The 5441-nt window shown below is 43.3% G+C and overlaps 1 protein-coding gene across 1 annotated transcript in view; it reads left to right on the plus strand.

Annotated features, from left to right (window-relative positions):
* The first annotated feature begins 1516 nt into the window (after positions 1-1516).
* The window catches only part of Med10 (mediator complex subunit 10), an 11655-nt gene continuing 7730 nt past the window's right edge, over positions 1517-5441 (plus strand). The window contains exon 1 of the mRNA XM_031360364.1: positions 1517-1759. The gene's annotated coding sequence lies outside the window, so the exon portion shown is untranslated. The remainder of the gene's footprint in view (positions 1760-5441) is intronic.

A 5441-nucleotide genomic window follows, 5' to 3' on the forward strand; every position in this document is an offset into this window, starting at 1 on the left:
ACTTTCTGGCCCTGGCATTCCCCTACACTGGGGCACAGAACCTTCACAGGGCTGAGGTCCTCTCCTCCTATTGCTGATCGAATTTGCAATCCTCTACTATACACATGCTGCCAGAACAATCAGACCCCTCCATGTGCAGTCCTTGGTTGTTGGTTGAGACCCTGGGAGCTCTGAGGGTACTACTTAGTTCATATTTTTATCAACTTGATAGGTCAGTTGTACACTTTGCTCATTGGTGCACAGGCCTCCCAGCAGCCATCCTAGCATAATCTCCCTGTTTTCTCTTTAAGTCTTTCTCACGTGAGTACTGTGTAGAGCTACAAATACTACACATAAAAGAAACAAAAGAGGAGTCTCATAGTATATAAATATGATGTAATTTCTACTCATATGCCATAAGTCAATGAGGACTCCATAAATAACCTGGTACATAACATTCTCATATACACAAATGTGTACTTGTGTAGTGATGTGGCACATGGGTTAAAAAATGTCCTCTATTATCAGCTAAATTATTTGACCTTCAAGTTCTATGCTTAGGGAAAAATGGCTTAGATTTGCACAGGACAAATTCCTACTATAACTGCTGCATCTCAGGGCTACAAAGAGTAAATGAAAAAATCTGTAGAATATACTAAAAATGTCAGATTGTCAACAGTATGATTCTGTCACCATAACTATCATCACCATCATCATCATCACCATCATCACCACCATCACCACTATCCCCCCCCATCATCACAGCCATGACAGTGTTACAAATTTCCCCATCTGCTGGAACACTCAAAGCATCCACAATGAAAAGCAGAAGTCAGCTGCTTCACTCTCTTGTTGTTGTTCCTTCCTTCCTTCCTTCCTTCCTTCCTTCCTTCCTTCCTTTTTTCCTTTTTCTTTCTCAAATTGGACTGAAACTGGTTCTTAAAATAACCTTGAATGAATAGGGAAATGTTTTAAATGACAACAGTAAAAGCTGAGAGTGCTGACGGAGGAATAGCCATTACAGGAGTGAAGGGAAAAGAGCACGTAGCCCTCAGATGCCAAACCGAGGGAGTTCAAAGTGAGGATATGTCCCAGTGGCACATCCTGGGAACTTTCGAGGCACAGCAAGCTGACAGCATTGTGGTCAGCAAGGGCAACAGCTTCCCAAGTGCACCATGCTCCCTGTGTACCCTTTGATTTACTGTATTTTCCAGCCTTAATTTCATTTACCTTTACAATCTTGTCTTAGTTACTTTTCTATTGCTGTGGTAAAACACTATGGCCCAAAGTAAGTTAAAGAAGGAAGGCTTTATTTGGGCTGAAGTTTCCCGAGGTATGCATAGGGTGAATGACAGGCTGTATTTAAAAAACAAATTATTTCAGAAGACTCCCCCAACCTCTGCTTTCTCAATAAAAGGATTTCTTATTCATTCCGTTGAGCAGTTGAGTTGATGTTCCCTTCCTGGGATTCTGAATGTGTCATGGCTACAGTGGAACTTCCAAAATGAGGTCATAATAGGTGGGCAGGGCTGCTTCTACCTGCTGCTCTGGAGCAGAATGGTCTGGCATCCAAAACCATGAGGTGAGGGTGACCCAAATCCAACATGGACCCCTGCCTGCAGGGGAGCTACAGTCTTCAGTCAGAGGTTCAGCTGACGTCTACTAATGTGGCAACACTGGAATGAACCATCTTGAAAGCAAGTCCTGTGACCCGCAGTGACACCAGCTGAGCCTAGAGAACTTGCATCAGAGTTTGCTGTGAATGCCACACAAAGCCCAGGTGTGTCATGAATACCAAAAACTGAGGTTATAAACCACCAAGATGTTTGCTTCAGAGTAATTTATTAGTAGTTTGATATTTTCTCAACCACTTTCTTTAAAAATATAATTGTTATTTAAAATTGTCATGAGGATATATTTCATATTAAGGATTTTACCCTTCACCCCTCATGGTAGCTAGAGATTTACCTTCATCCAGCAAGGCTAGCAGTACATCTTTACTATGTTTCTCAAGGGTGTATTCACTCCCCATTCCCGAATCATAACTTAGCTCAAAGGGATCTGAACTACAAGTCTCTTCCACAAAATATCATGCTGGTCCACTGTATTGACGACTTGCTGATTGGACCGAGTGAGCAAGAAATAACCACCACTGTAGACGTGGTAAAGGATATGCACATCAGAAGATGGGAAATAAATGCAATCAAAATTCAAGGGCCTTCTACCTCAGGGAAACTCTTAAGTTTCACTGTTGTCAGGCATGCAGATATACCTTTTGATGTGAAAGACAAGTTATTGCGCCTGGACCAAGAAGGAAACAATGCTCAGTGGGTCTATTTGAACTCTGGGGGGTAGGACATTCCCTTGCTTGAATGTGTTACTCCAGTCCAAATCCCAAGTGATTTGGAAAGCTGGTAGCTCTGTGTGGAACCTTGTCTTAGTCAGGGTTTCTATTCCTGCACAAACATCATGACCAAGAAGCAAGTTGGGGAGGAAAGGGTTTATTCAACTTACTTCCACATTGCTGTTTATCACCAAAGGAAGTCAGGACTGGAACTCAAGCAGGTCAGGAAGCAGGAGCTGATGCAGAGGCCATGGAGGGATGTTCCTTACTGGCTTGCTTCCCCTGGCTTGCTCAGCTTGCTTTCTTATAGAACCCAAGACTACCAGCCCAGAGATGGTACCACCCAAAAGGGGTCCTCCTCCCTTGATCTCTACTTGAGAAAATGCCCCACAGCTGGGTCTCATGGAGGCATTTCCTCAACTGAAGTTCCTTTCTCTGTGATAACTACAGCTTGTGTCAAGTTGACACAAAACCAGCCAGTACAGGCCTGGAACGGGAGAAGGCTCTTCGACAGGTCCAGGCTGCTGTGCAAACTCCTCTATCATTTGAACCACATGATCCAGAAGACCCAATGGTACTTGAGGTATCAATGGCAGTTAGAGATGGTGTTTGGAGCCCTTGTCATGCTACTATATGAGAATCACAAAGGACCTTATTGGGAATTTTGAGCAAGGCTCTTCTATCATATACAGACTATTCTTTCTTTGAGAGATAACTCTTGGGCTGCTTGGTTTTATTGGAAAGTGAACATTTGACAATAGCCCATAAAATTACCATGTGATCTGAGCTGCCCATCAAGAGCTGGGTATTATCTGATTCACCAAGCTTTAAAATGGGTTGTTCAATCTGCCAAATTGCCTCTTTCTGGGACAACCTTGAGAGACATGAGTGAATGGAAATCTTCACAGTGGGCAGAACCTCGGGAAGCACACATGGTCTGACATTTTGTTTGGAAGGAGAAATGGCCACATGTGCAGCCCTTTACTAATTCATAGTCTGTAGAGAGTGGATTGGCTGCATAGCCTGGCACTTGGAAAAAGTATGATTGAAAATAGAAGAGAAAGACATGTGGGGAAGAAGTCTGTCTATCTATCTATCTATCTATCTATCTATCTATCTATCTATCTATCTATCTCTCCAAATGGGTAAAGGATGTGAAGATACTTGTGTCCCATGTAAATGTTCATTAAAAGGTGATTTCAGCTGAGGAGTTCAATAATGAAGTAGAAAAGATGGCCCATTCTATGGACAGTTAGCTTCTTTCCCCAACTACCCCTATCATTGCCCAGTAGGCCCATGACCAAAGTGGCCATGGTGGGAGAGATGTGGATTATGCATGGGCTGGACAATATGGACTTCAACTCACCAGCTACCTGATATCAGCTGCCTGGCTACAGCTGCTGCTGAGTGCCAGGTCTGCCAACAGCAGAGACCAACTCTGCGCCCCAGATATGACACCATTTACCAGGGTGATCAAATAGCAACTTGGTGGCAGATTCACTACACTGGACCACTTCCTCCACAATGGATAGATACTTACTTGGGTTACAGATTTGCCTTTCCTACACAGGATGCTTCTGTCAAAACTACCATAGGTGGACTTGTATAATCCACTATCATGGTATTCCACACAGTATTGCTACTGACAAAGGAATTCACTTTACAACCACAGAATCCACTTGTCTTACCATGTTCCCCATCACTTTGAAGCAGCATCTCTGACAGAAAGGTAGAATGGCCCTTTGAAGACAGTTATAGTGCCAGTTAGGTGGGAGCATCCTGGAGGGCTGGGGTAGGGTTCTCCAGAAGGCAGTATATGCTTTGAATCAGCATACATTGTGTGGTTTCTCCCATGGCCAGGATTCACAGATCCTGGAATCAAGGTAGTGGAAATGGGAATGGTTTCACTCAATATCACCCCTAGTGATCCACTAGGAAGGATTTTACTACCTCTTCCCATGACTTAAAGTTCTGCTAGCCTAGAAGTTTTGAATCCACAGTGGGAAGTGCTTCTGCAAGGAGCTACAACCAAGATTCCACTGAACTGGAAGCTCAATCTTCCCCTCTGGCCACTGTGGACTTCTGGTGCCTGAATTAGTCAGAGTTCTCTAGAGTCACAGAGCTTATGGAATGCCTTGCTATATGTTAAAGGAATCTATTGTAATGACTTACAGTCTGCAGTCCAACTAACCCAACAATGGGCAGTTGTGAATGGCCATTAAGAGTAATCATTCTTCAAGGGACAGTGTGCCATATTATAAAACATGTGTTTGCCGCTGTGCATGAGATAGTTACACCATGTCAGGTGGAATCATGACCTTGTTATTGTTTTCCTTTGTAAATTAAGCATGACATAAGTAGTTGATATTATGTGTGAAGTTGACAAGGGCTGATCTTGGTTGTCAATTGGATTGTGTTTGGAGTAAACTAAAACCTAGGATGCTGGGCAGACACTGAGAGATTATTTCTCTTCTCCCCAACCCCCTTCCTTTTTGAGATAGTGTTTTACTGTGTAGTCCTGGTTGTTCTGAAACTCTCTATGCACACTGGGCTTGCTTGGCCTTAAACTCACAGAGATCTGACTTACTCTGCCTCCCAAACATTGGAATCACAGATGTATGTTACCATACTTGGAGATATTAATCAGATTATTCAAAGCACCGTAAATCTCTGGGCCACACCTACTAGTAACAGCTCACAAGCATAGAAGAAAGAAATTTTACCTGCATGCTCTCACTCTCTCTGGCAAAGCTCATCTCTCCTGTTGCTAGAACCTGTACTAAATCCAATGACCTCCGGATCCCAACAAAGATCAAAGCCTCGTAGCTCTCCAGGAATCTTCCAGAAATCCAGCAACAGATGGTGTACAGAAACATGCAGCCCTGCAGACTGAACATCAACTGGTTTCTCAGCCTTTCCACCACGAGTCAGCCATTGCTAAATTACCCTTGCCACACTCTGTCAGCCCCTCTAATGCCAAATATATAAAACTAAATATACATGCACTCAACATATATATCAGTTCTGGGTGTCTGGGGAACTATGATGGCTATTCTCGGTGGTCAACTTGACTACATATGGAGTTAACAGGAATCCAGAAATGGAGGGTGTGTCTGTT

Source organism: Mastomys coucha, unplaced genomic scaffold (genome assembly GCF_008632895.1).
Source record: "Mastomys coucha isolate ucsf_1 unplaced genomic scaffold, UCSF_Mcou_1 pScaffold8, whole genome shotgun sequence".
Lineage (NCBI taxonomy): Eukaryota > Metazoa > Chordata > Mammalia > Rodentia > Muridae > Mastomys > Mastomys coucha.